At 33.7% G+C, this 14,177-nt stretch overlaps 1 pseudogene; it reads right to left on the bottom strand.

Annotated features, from left to right (window-relative positions):
• The window catches only part of LOC102601095 (serine/threonine-protein kinase SSK22-like), a 2,424-nt pseudogene extending 672 nt beyond the window's left edge, over positions 1-1,752 (bottom strand).
• Between the last annotated feature and the right edge of the window lie 12,425 nt (positions 1,753-14,177).

Genomic DNA, 14,177 nt, shown 5'->3' with positions numbered 1-14,177 from the left:
AATTGATAATGTATTTCATATTTGAACCACTAGTATAGATGACTTGATTTGTTAAACTACTCGAGGAATATATATATAATTAATCAACGTATTTCATTACTTCGATGAAGTATCCTTTACATGTCATCATAATTAGGAGGTGATCACTACACTTGACATCCATTCAAGATTGAACGTATATAATAATACTATCTCGCATTTCATACTAGAATGGATTATATGTTAGCTCTTCACCTTTGCTACATCATGACATGAGATATTAAGTTTATGATTAGACGACGGACTGATAGGATTGTAACATTTATTTGTTAAAAGTATACAAAATTGTTACACTTTTTGAACAATTAATCGTAGGTGTAAAATGAAATTTTAATATTATGCATGCACAATAGCAAAATTATGATTAATAGGAATATTTTAAACATACCGACCTCCGGATGTCGCTTTTATTAAAAGTAATTAGATATAATAAAAAATACCCGACCTCATGAGGCCGGTATCACATTAAATTTTAAGATAAATAAAAAGTAATCATGTTAATTAAATAATATTGACATCGGGAGGTCGGTATTTTATATTAAATTATTTTTTTAAACTTATATAAAACCGTCATTCGGAGGACGATTTATTTAAAGTTAATTGAAAATATTAATTTATTACATACTATTTAATTTTACCGACATCTGGAAGTCGGTATTATAATTTTTTTAAATTTTATTTTACACAAAATCATTCTCCGGAAGACGATTTAAATAAAATAAAATTAAAATATTTCTCAATTTTGTTTTTTATATGGAGAAATGGGGAAAATCGCGTCTGCTAGTGCAGATATTTTTTAAAAAAAGCGACGGACAACGTCTCTATGTCCGTCGCTTTTTAAAAAAAATGTTTGACCAACCTTTTGACCAAAAAGCGACAGACTAAGAGACATTGTCCGTCGCTTTCTTAAAATATTTGACCAAGAAGCAACGGACATAAAGATGTTGTCCGTCGATAATTTTAAAAAAATTAAACAATTAAAATTAATAAAAAGCGACGGTCAGCATCACTATCTATATAAAATAATTAATTAGCAAAAATACGCGAAAAAAAGCTACGGACTAAGCGATGCCATCCGTCGCTTTCAAAAAAAATATTTTAAATAAAAAGCGACGGAATAAGAGACGCTGTCCGTCGCTTTTTAAAAATGTTTGACTAGATATTTTGATCAAAAAGCGACGGACTAAGAGATGCCGTCCAGTTCTGCTTGAATGTTATGGAAAGTCCGAAATCAACTATCCTTGCTACCTCGGCCATACCATCATCACCATCATCTGTAGTAAGAAGAATGTTTTGGGGATTTATGTCCCAATGAATGATCCCTTTTTTGTGAATCAAACTGAGCCCTAAAACAACATTTTTGGTGTACATTTGGACTTGAAACTCAGGCAATCCTCATTCATCAATACGATCAGCTAGGCTTCCAGCTGAGGCAAATTCGAGCAGCAAATTGTAAAGATATAAGTCATCTTCGTAGCTGATATTAAATCCAAAGCATCGAATAATTTGAGGACAATCCCGAAACATTCTTAAGATTTCCCTTTCATTTCGAAGAGACTGAGAGTGCTTCAACATACAAGATTTAACAGCAATGAGAGATGGTATCATAGGATGAGAAGGGGTATCAGTAGAAGCCCATGATACAAAGCGATAGTGTCCTTTCCCCAATGTTCTACCTCTCTGCCACTTAAATTTCTCTTGTTTTTCCTCCATTACAATTATTTCACAGTGTTTTCTTTTTTTCTTGAATGTGAGCTCTTTTCTTAGTGTATGTATAGGAGTCATGATAAATGATCAGATGAGATCATAATTAAAATGGGTTGAATTTTAGTCGGTAAAAATAAATTTGGATAAACTCGTTTCAACCAATTCTTTGACCCATTTTTACCCTTCTTTGTTCTTTATGGTACTTTTATTTAGTTTTTCCATTTTTTTTATTGTTCTTTTTTCCTATTTTAGTTCTACTTATCTATTTTTTTTTTTATGTCTTTAAAATGAAGTATTTAAAAAGTATATTTATTGTCCATATTCTTATAAGTTAACAGCAGATTTGATGTTCATATTTTGATCTAACTCATTAAAATATAAATTAAATGTACTGATTTTATGTAGGAGTTTTGTTTTCTATTTTTTCTGTTTTTCCCTTTCATAGTGCTAGTAGAAGAAATTTTGTTAAACTTTTCCATATTTACTTCTTTTATTATATGAAAATTTAAAGTTGTGTAAAATTAATAAAATAAATTTAAAGTTGTGATTTATTAAAAGGACTAACTTGAATTCTAAGTCCTTCACTTGATTAATGAATCAAAGTGAAGAACTATCACTACTTAATATCAAATCCTAATAAGATAATTCTCATTTTTCAATTCTAAAATGAACTTATCTTTTCAAATTTTATTTATTGGATATATATAATAAATTTAAAATGAATTGAATGCTAATTCAGTAAAAATGAATTTGGTCAAATATATGGAATAAAATGATTTAGCTCATTTTTACTCCTTTTTCATTCGTGGAAATTTTTATTAAGTTCTTAGCTTCTTCATTTCTTTTTCTTTTTTTTTTATTTTACTTCTTCTTATCTATTTCTTTCTTCGTGTCTTTAAAATATATTTTAAAGTGTATTTATTAATTATGATATTATAAATATATAATTATATTTCCGCACTTCAATCGTGAAATAAATCTGTTAAATCAAAATTAAAAGAAAAATAACATTATTTTCATGAAACTCTATAAATAAATAAAATGATATCATATGAACTGACTAAAGATATATTCATCACTATTTATAAGATTCAATTTCAGACTTAGCTTGTCTCGGGGGTTATAAGTTCAAGCTAAGAAAATAGTTTCATTTAGAAATGCAGGATAAGATAGCATACAATAGATTCTTGTGTTCCGATTTTACAAAAAAATAATTAAAAATTTGCAGGATATGGTGGTGTACAATAAACCTCGTTGCATTTTTTTTTTTAAAAAAAGACTTCTTCCGATCGATTTATATTTCTTTATTTTTGCATTAAAAAATTGGAAGACAAATAATGGAAAAAGAAAAAGAAAAAGAAAAAAAAAGGCGAAAAAACAGTAAATAAAACTAATCTGAAAGGATAAGAAGAGACAAACATGATTTTATTAGGAACGGATATGATAATACAAATTTCCAGAAAATGACTCTATATTTAACCTTCAGTTAATTAAAATATGTATTTTTGGTTCCTTCTTATAGAAATATATCAAGTTTGAATTGGCTTACCATGGTCAAATATGGATACTTGTAATTTACCCATATCTGTCGATACTCTGATAGGTTAACAATAGATTTGAAATCCATACATATCCAACCGAAATACGAGTGATCCAACTCATCGAAATGTGAATAAAATGGATTTATTTTATAAATATGGAATAAAATTGTCAGCACTAGTGTAGTTGTAACACCTTGTAAATTCTATGCTAAAGATCTAAATCATTCGTCATGAGTGTATGAACTTGAGTTAGGTTATATCCTGCTTATACATGTGTTAAGGTTCATCCCTATGTGTGAGAAGTGTATCAGACGTGGTTTAGAGTCATAAGGGATCTCTATCACAAAGTCAAGTTCAAACCTTTCCTACTGACTAAGTTTTCTCATGAGTTCATATAAGGGTTGACTTTAACTGACTATATCTTTTATAATATGAAGAGTTTGATGATTCATAACCTATCAAATTAAAGGTCGATAAGTCTGTCATCTCTTGTATTCAGGTTAGTCAAAAATACAGAAATAGAAAAAAAAGATGAAATAGACATAATGCTTTTAATCCGAGTTCACAGAAACCACTGTGCTTCCTTAAGAAATTTAATCCCCTCACTGTACCCGAGGTTGCAAATTAATTACTCCCAAGATAAAATGGATTAACTTGCTAGAGAAGTAGCGGTACAACAAACTTTAATAACTTCAACGAACACAAGAACAATAACAAGAGCACACACAGACTCAGTCGATTGACAATTTTGTTTATGTAAGAAAATGTACGTAGAGAGGAAATTTTTAAGTGTTTTAAAAATGGAAAAAGGCCTCTTAATTATAGCCATTTACAACAACGAACGCGTCTATTCAGACCCATTTTTTCCAGAACGTTGTTTCTTTTGGGAAAAGTAGCGACTTTTCTGAAGGATCAGGTCCATACAGAACATTTTTGCCGTTACACATTAATTTCAAATAAATTCCGTTTTGCCAAATTAATTTTGTTATTTAACTAACATTCTGAATTAATTTATAAGAGAAAGGAAATGAATTAACAAGATTGATTAAATAAATTTTGTCCAAAAATATTATCAATCAATCACATCATTTTCCAAATCCAAATCTGAAGCCGAATCCAATGCCGAAGCCGAAGATGAAGCCGAATCTGAAGCCGAGGCCGAGCGAGTGACGACGATGGCGCGAGGGGGCACCTTCTTCTTAACCGTTTAAGAACTAAATGAAGCGTTTCTTAATAAAAGGAAAATAATTTCCTTTCTTCTACTAATATGGAAAAAAATGACTTTTCATTTGCACTTTGCAATGACTTTTCATTTTCGATCTAAAATTGGTTCCCCCACTTTTCCATTTTCTCTTCTTATTTCCCATTCACACCTTGCTAATCCCAACAATCCCCCACATGAATGGGGAATGACTATAGTTAAAACATATGCATGAAAAACTCGTGTGTCTCGTAAGTAAGGGTTAATCGCATCTGGATAAGTAGGTTTCCCTTTAAACTTTTCATAGTGAACATATATCGGATGTACTCTATCAATCGGTAGATTTGATATCTTTGAACCGTCGAGCTTTGGTGTATACCTAGACAACATAAGTCACACAATCAACCCTTGAACTGTTTTTGGTTCTCATTGTTTTGTTCGTTTCAGCCATGAAGACATCTCAGTTAATAAGTGCTTAAATTAAAGAACTGGCCTAACTGGATTCTCCTTGAAGCGACTTACACTTCACACTTACATAGGTGGTTTCTAAATGTGTTATCCCGTAGATACACTATTTGATATACCCTGTATCAAACTTAGAACCATTAAAAGTCCTTATGCCTTTATCCTGGTTACTGAACATTGTCTCATCATGAGAATGGACATAAAATAATTTTTGACAATGTTGAACCGTCATCTATGACTTTGTTTTATCTCCTTAAACCTAGATGTTGGGATCTCCAGTCTTCTAGGTAGAGTTACCGCCACGATGACTTGTTCTCGACCATAGTCCCATTCTCAACGATGAGCTCTTACTCCCTTTCTAGTTAGGCCTTTTGTAAGTGGATCCGACATATTATCCTTTGACTTTACATAGTCAATTGTGATAATTCCACTAGAGAGTAGTTGTCTAACAGAGTTATGTCTTCATCTTATGTGGCGAGACTTCCCGTTATCCATAACACTTCCAGCCCTTCCTATTGCAACTTAACTATCGTAGAGTATGCATATATGGGTCATTGGTTTGGGCCAAAATGGAATATCTTCTATGAAATTCTGAAGCCATTCAGCTTCTTCACCTGCCTTGTCTAAGGCGATGAATTTAGACTCCATTATAGAGCGAGCTATATGTGTTTGTTTTGATAATTTCCAAGAAATTGCTCCTCCACCAATAGTGAAAACATATCCACTCGTGGATTTTGTTTCAATTGACCTAGTAATCCATTTTATATCACTATATCCTTCAAGAACTGCTGGATATTTGTTGTAATGCAAAGCATAGTTTTAAGTGTCTTCTAAGTACCCCAAAACTCTCTTCATTGCCAACCAATGATTTTGATTGGGATTACTTGTGTATCAACTTAGTTTACTTATAGCGCAGGTTATGTCTGGTCGTGTACAGTTCATAACATACATCAAACTTTCCAATTCTCTGGCATAATCCAATTGAGACTGACTTTCACCTATATTCTTAGCAAGATTAAGGTTCACATCAATTGGGGTCTTTGCCTTTTTGAAATTCAAAACTTGAACTTTTCAAGTACCTTTTGAATATATTGAGATTGAGACAACTCTAGACCGTTAGGAGTTTTGTGAATCTTAATTCTCAATATCAAATCGGCTACTCCTAGATCTTTCATATCAAACTTACTAGCGAGCATACACTTAGTTGCTTTTACATTGACAATGTCCTTGCTCATTATCAGCATGTCATCCACATATAGGCATACAATGACTTTCTAATTCGGAGTGTCTTTAATGTAAACACATTTATCACACTCGTTGATCTTAAATCCATTTGACAACATGGTTTGATCAAACTTTGCATGCCATTGTTTTGGTACTTGGTTTAGTCCATAAAGTGACTTGACAAGTTTGCATACTTTCTTTTCTTTATCGGGAACTACGAAGCCCTCAGGCTGTTCCATGTAAATCTCTTCCTCTAGGTCTCCTTTTAAGAAGGCGGTTTTCACATACATTTGATGGATTTCAAGACCGTATACTGTAGCTAGGGCAATTAACATCCGAATTGATGTAATCCTAGTAACTGGCGAGTATTTTTCAAAATAATCAAGACCTTCTTTCTGTCTAAAGCCTTTGACAACAAGTCTTGCTTTATATTTGTCAATAGTTCCATCATTTTTCATCTTCTTTTGGAAGATCCATTTTGAATCCAAGGGTTTGTTCCTTGGAGGAAGATCAGCCAACTCCCAGGTATGATTGGTTAAGATTGATTCAATCTAACTATTGACAGCCTCCTTTCAAGAGGTTGAGTCGCTAGACAACATCGCTTCCTTGAATGCTTGAGGCTCACTTTCAAGAAGGAATGTTACAAAATCAGATCCAAATGAAGTAGTTGTTCTTTGATGTTTACTGCGCCTTGGACTCTTTTCATTGGTTTCATTCTCCTTTGGTTCTTCTCGAGATTGTTTAGACCCCCCACTAGATGACTCAAGTCTATTTTTATACAATAGATATGTTCAAAAAATTCGGCATTATTTGATTCCATTACCGTATCATCATGAATATCCGGCTGTTCGGACTTATGAACCATAAATTGACATGCCTTACTATTTGTGGAATATCCAATGAATACACAATCCACAGTCTTAGGCCCTATTTACACCCTCTTAGGTATAGGAACCTGGACTTTTGGCTAGACACCCCCACACTTTGAAATATTTCAAGTTGGGTTTTCTACCTTTCCATTTCTCATATGGAATAACATGTGTCTTCGTGTGAGGCACTCTATTGAGTATTCAATTTGCTGTAAGGACAGCTTCCCCCCACAAGTTTTGTGGTAAACCTAAACTTATAAGTAAGGCATTCATCATTTCCTTTAAAGTTCAATTTTTCCTTTCCGCAATTACATTAGATTGAGGAGAGTAAGGTGCAGTAGTTTGATGGATGATTCCATTTTCCAAACATATTTCTGCAAATGGAGATTCATATTCTCCACCACTATCACTTCTGATCATTTTGATCTTTCTATCAAACTGATTTCAACTTCAGTTTTATATTGCCTAAATGCATCTATTGATTCATCCTTACCATTTAGCAAATAGACATAACAATATCTAGTGCAATCGTCAATAAAAGTTATGAAATACTCTTTCTCACCACGTGTTGGTGTTGACTTCATGTCACAAATGTCCCGTGTGAATCAATTCTAAGGGATATGAATTCCTTTCAACAGACTTATAAGGATGCTTAGCATACTTAGATTCAACGCAAACTTGACATTTTGATTTATTGCACTCAAATTTAGGCAAAAACATTTAAGTTAATCAGTTTTCGCAAGGTTTTGTTATTAACATGTCCCAAACATTCATGCCATAAACATTTAGACTCAAGCAAGTAAAAAGAAACACAATCTTTATTCATATCAACTGTAATTACATTGAGTTTAAAGAGGCCCTCACTGAGGTAACCTTTTCCTATATACATTTCATTCTTACCCACTACAACTTTATCAGAAACAAATACACATTTGAATGTGTTCTTAGTCAGAACTGGTATAGAAACTAAGTTCTTTCACAATTCCGGAACATACGAGACCCTTTTAAAAGTCACCACCTTGCCCGATGTCTTCTTTGAAATGATTTTGTCAGTTCCTTCTACCTTTGCAACAACCGAGTTTGCCATAAACAACTTCTCGTCTGTAGGTGCTAGAGTATATGATGAAAATAATTCTTTGTTGGTACAAATATGGCACGAGGCACTAGAATCTATCCACCACTCTCGTGAATTTCCAACCAAGTTGCATTCTGAAAGCATTGCACAACGATCGTCCATCTCTCTTTTGGATTCAACCAATTTTTTTATCATTCTTCTTGTCCTTCTTGGGACCCCGACATTTAGTAGCCCTATGACCACGTTTGCCACAATTGAAGCTGCTTCCATTGAATTTCTTCTTAGGAGGATTGCTCTTTGGACCAGATGCTTTCTTTCGTTTCTTTGATTTTGTGGGATCTTCTTCAATAATAGTTACTCCAGATATTGCTGAATTACAACGTGACCTCTTTTTTGCGGCCTTGTTATCCTCTTCGATTCTCAATCTTACCATGAGATCTTCAACAGTCATATCCTTGCGTTTATATTTCAAGTAGTTTTTGAAGTCCTTCCACAATGGAGGTAACTTCTCAATAATGGCAGCCACTTGAAAAACATCATTCACAACCAATCCTGCATTAAAGATTATGTGAGTATTGAGAATAGACTTAATATTTCCAACATAGGTATTAACTAAATTTATACCTTCAGCAAGGAGATCATGGATTATGACCTGTAATTCTTGAACTTGGGTGATGACGGTCTTACTGTCTATCATTTTATAGTCCAGAAACTTTGCCACAATGAACTTCTTCATTCCAGCATCCTCTATTTTGTACTTCTTTTCTATAGCATCCCAGAGTTCTTTTGAGGTTTTGACATTACTGTGCATTGTATATATCATCTTGCAGGTCACTCAGAATATAATTTTTACACAAAAAATCTGAATGTGTCCATTCTGTTAGCAAGAATCGTTCTTCGGGAGGAGTTTCATCAGACATAATAGGAACGTTTATTAATGAACCTCTGCAGACTTAACGTAGTCAGATAGAAGAACATCTTCTTCTGCCATCTCTTGAAATTGACTCCAGAAAACTTTGCAGGTTTCTCAGCCAGTGCTAGGGCAGCAGTTGAACGATTGTGTGCAACCGATGTTGTTGCAGCTCTTGATATGGTTGGAAATCCCTTGGAGAGATCTTTCCAACGCCACTAAGATTTTACGATTTCGACATCGTATTAGTGAGATATGCCTTTCGAAAGTTGGGCTGTTGGATTGAGGAAAGTCCCAATCCGGATTTAGGGAAGGGCAAAGTAGTCTTTTCTCTAATTAATTTCCTAATTTGATTTTAGGGATTTATTGGGGTAAAAACATGACTTAGTCAGTTTGGAGAATTGAGAAATACGCTTAGGGCTTGGAGAAGAGAGAAAAGAAGAAAGAAAGGGAGAAAACGACAAGAATTCGTCAAGATCATCCAAGCTTGCGAGTGGAATATGTCGGGGGTGATCCCTATTAAGGTATGTGAGATCTTTTAGTGATGGGTTAGTTCACCCACACACCAACTTGTTTTCAATTCAAACGATTTGGAGTTGTTTACATGTTAAGAAGTGAAGTTCTTGAAGAACATTGTTGAATTCTAGTTGGTTGATTGTTGAATGCCTAGTGTTGATTTGATTCGTGTTTTCGGGTTGTTTTTCGGGTTAAATCTATTGGGTATTGAGGTAGCTAATGATCCTAAGTGTTTGGGGAAAGAACCATAGAAGTTTAGAGGGTTTAAAGATGAAAAATGAAGGAGAAAAGTCGGAGTTTGTTGGGCAAGGGGTTGGGGAGTCGCGCCTCTCAGAGCACCCCACTTCAGTGTCTGATGTTTGGCCTCTGGGGCAATGCGCCAGCCAGAGCGCCACAACTTCAGCTCTGAAGTTTGTGCTCTGGCGCCCCACGCGTCTCATAGCGCCCTATTTCAGAGTATGAAGTTTGGCCTCTGGGGCGACGTGCCAGCAAGAGTGCCACAACTTCATCTTTGAATTTTGTGCTCTGGCGCCCCATGCCTCTCAGAGCGCCAAGCACGCCAATTCACCCCATTCTTCCCCCACCTTTTCGTACTAGTTCCTAAGTCATGTATCTATGTTTTCTAGTTGTTTCCAACACTCTAAGGTACATCTAAACATCATGAAATCATCCGTAAACATGAGATCATGAACCTTGAATCCATAATCCAATTGAAGCAAAGTTAAGATCAAAGCCAAAGAAGTTAAGAGTCAAGTCTAGAAGTTAAGAAGCAAGTCAAAGCAAAGTTTCTTAAAGTTTCAATAGTCTTTATTAAACGTTTAAACTTCGTTTTTAGGCTCAAGTTTCAAGTTAAGCAAAGAGTAAAGAGTTGAGTTCATTTCTCAGAAAGTTATAAGGGGATTAAGTATTCCCAAAGAGTTTATAAATGTTTCATATTTGAGCAAGAAAGGGAACATCGATTACAAGAGAGCTTTTAAGCTAAGTTTTGAGTAATTATCTCAATTCAAAGAAAGAGTTTTGTTTTTACGAACATATGAGCTAAGTATATTTTCGGAGTAGTATTGAGCACCGATGTGGGGATGCAAGTTCATATTAACTCAAGTCTCCATAAACCATATAGCTATCATGGGTAGTAAATGATCATACTTTTTAGATGACTCCTTAAGATGCTTTTAGCATAGACTAGTGGACGCACTAAGTTAAGCGTTCTATAGGATGGCAAAGTATATGACAGTTCTGGCAGCGTGGGAAAGACGTTGTATCACCACTTAGGCTCATAGTGGTGGTTGTCAATTAGAGAATCTCCCATAAAAGTTATATTACTTTTATATTTAAGTAAAGTTGAGTTTGTTATTGCTTTATCTTTAACGAACTAAGTTGTTTACACTGTTTTACAAGCTTTATATATATTGCATGTATCTTATTGCTTTATATTGAGTTTAGTTGTTCATGAGTTAAACAGAGCCAAGGTAAGTGTTCCTTTGTACTCCTTTCAAGCTTAAGTTGTTGTTTAGCTTTCCAACTCGCATACTCGTACATTCAATGTACTGATGCTAGTTGGCCTGCATCTTATTATGATGCAGACAAAGGTAACCAAGATCAGTATCCAGCACGCCGTTGATCCAGTTGAGCACTCCAGAGTCAGTGGTGAGCCTCCTAGCATTCCAGAGGACTCTGTTATTTCACTTTCCCTGTCCCAACATCCATCTCAGTATTATAAAGGCTTCATAGATAGTCAGACAGTTAGTATTGAGTCTCTCATCTATGTATTTGCAAATACTTTGTTTTGAGACATAAGTTGCCATTTTGGCTAAGACGTTATCATTTAAACTATTGCATTGAGTTTATTCTGTTGAGTTAAGTCTTCCACTGAGTTAAGTAAGCCAGGCCAAGGGTCCACTTGGGGCCAGCAATTGTCTCCGAGTGCCGGCCACGTCCAGGGTGTAGGCTCGGGGAATGACACAAAGATACTTCTCAAAAGGAATTAGGAACTCAATACTTAAAGGCTTAGAACTTGAAGATACCACTTCTCGGAAGGATGCTCAACTTACGAAGTTCATGCGGAATTATGGGCATGAAACAACTCAACTCGATGGTCTACATAACAATATGGAACTCATGTATGCGACTCTTCTTATGGAACACAAAAACCTACTCATAAACAACTCTAAAATCGACATGATTTCATCAAGAACTCAATAATCTTATCAAAACTCAAGAACTAAAGCCAATTTCAAGAACATAATTCAAGAACATCATACTTTCAACTTTCTAGAATGAACTTAACGCTGAAATTAACATGATGGGCGTGTGGGTGAACAAACTCAACACTATGGAAGCTTACATACCTGAAAGAACCATCTTTTTGCAGCACTTGAAGGAAAACCTTTGAGGAAGAACCCTAGCCTTAGCTTTTTCTTGAATTTCTTGAGCGTAGAAACTTTGGAGTGAATTAGAGGGTTTAGATTTAAGAAAACTGATTTTCTACACGTTTAGGGCAAATTAGATGACCTCCTAAGGGTTTTTAGGACTAAAATACCCCTAAAGATATAATTAAAATGAGCTGGGAGTCGGAAAGATCTTTCACCAGGCAGTGAGGTTTGCGCGATGATACTAAATCCGTCATAACATTTTACTCAGAGCTCGGAATTGAGAAAACTCGGTGGTATTGGAAAGAGAACTCGAACTGATTTAATTTTCTATCTTGTAGCTCACCTAACTCATCATGTACTAGGAGTTATGGTCATTTGAAGTTGAATCAAAACTTAAGAAAAACTAGGAATGACTTGAATGCTTTTCTCTTAGGTTCTTCTTGGAACTCAAGGTGCAACATCTAGTGACCTTAATACTCAAGAAATTTTAAATTCCTTGCAAAAATCTAACTCACTATGATTAACGGTTCGAGTCTTAGCTTAAAAATTTTCTGGGGTGTTACATTACTCATAATAAATGATTATATACTCCCTAATTAACAATGAGTTACTTAATAGGAAACAGATAAAAAGTTTAAATTTATCTATACAATACTCGAAATTGTTCAATTTTGCCTTTCGTTACAATTTTTTGTCTAACTCTACTTGTGCGACCAGGTAAAAATCACATTTTTTCCTTGATCGTTTATTTATATGTAAAAATTTATCAAAACTATAACAGAGTATTATATATGAATCCATAATTTTAAAATTTTACCAAAAAATTTAAATAATAAAATTCGTCTCTATTTTTCTCCCATATATGTGAGCTTCTTAATTAATGCACTAATTTATTCACGGAACGAGGCAAAATTGTACATCTTTCTGCATTACACATCTTTAATTTAATGCATATGTTAGATCAAGAATGAGGGAAAACTGAACTCTTTGTAATCTAGCTTAAAATGAAATGATACTTATAATTAGCAAAGTTGAATGAATTTTTTATTACAAAAATAATTATTTTAACATTTTCTACTCTTTGTTATCTAATGTAAAAGGGAGGAAAAAAACATTTTTCATGAGTTACTATTACCAACCACTCTTGTGGATGGTCAAATAAATTTCAACTTCAAATTATAGAAAATGTGAATAAGTTAACCTCCAAATTTGTTCAAACATTTGATAGATTATTAAACCTGAGCAATCTCAATTACCTAAAACTTCTGATTCCTTAGTAAAGTTCAATGATTTTTGTTACTACAAATTACAAAACCCATTTAAGTAAATTTCAATGATATATGTATAAAAACTGAATAATTTTTATGCTGCAACAAATAATCTAGTAAAAATAAAATAAAATAAAAATTATGTTATCACGTGTGAAATCTAAAGTATTCTGTTTTTTCAAGTTTCATACGTGAATTATTAGGTATGAGAGTTTCCTGCCTAAATTGTGATCAACTATTTATCAAAACGTACCTCAGATCATCTTTATGTTGTTCCCTTATTCTACCTGAAATATCACCACCATTAAAATAGGAAAATTGAACAATTGTGAAAATCCATAAACATGTCTTTGGAAAGGCCTTCCTCCGAATGTTTCTTCCAGTATTCAATCACTTTAATTTGGTCATTGTTTTGCTATGGACATTAGGCAGGGAAATAACGTTTGAAACACAATCGTCTTCAATCATATTCTTGATAGCTTGTGACCTTATGGCTATCGCCTCGTCCGGTACAAATATCATACCATCGCAAGTCTTTAAAGTTAAGAACTTTGTTAAAGAAGACATGATGATAAAAATATTTTTGAATAAGAGATGTTAATTTATTTTTTTTGAGAATATTATTGAAAGGAGATTTAAATGATTATAATGTCTGAGAGGTTTGAAGGGTTTAATTTATAGAGCATTAGGTTTTCACTGTTCTAGTTGAAGTAGGAAGTCAAAACAGGGAAAAAAAAGTTCATGGGAATATTTATGGAAACTATTGCTTAAAAACAAAAAAATTATTGTAATTGGATTTAATGGGTGTTTGAAAAATCCAATCTTTATCACTCAGAACATATGTAACAGATAGGAAGATGGTGATAGGTACAAGAAAGATTTTGTTGTGTATCGTCTTGTAAAAGCTAAAGTTATTATAACTTTGGAGAATGGTGTTTGAATAGTTGTAGACACATCTTTAAGCTATCACTAAGTTTTCTTTTTTATACC

The sequence above is a fragment of the Solanum tuberosum genome, unplaced genomic scaffold (genome assembly GCF_000226075.1).
Source record: "Solanum tuberosum cultivar DM 1-3 516 R44 unplaced genomic scaffold, SolTub_3.0 scf00316, whole genome shotgun sequence".
In the NCBI taxonomy this organism is placed as follows: domain Eukaryota; kingdom Viridiplantae; phylum Streptophyta; class Magnoliopsida; order Solanales; family Solanaceae; genus Solanum; species Solanum tuberosum.
The sequence above is the reverse complement of the archived record's forward strand: the minus strand, read 5'-3'. Positions and strand labels throughout refer to the sequence as shown.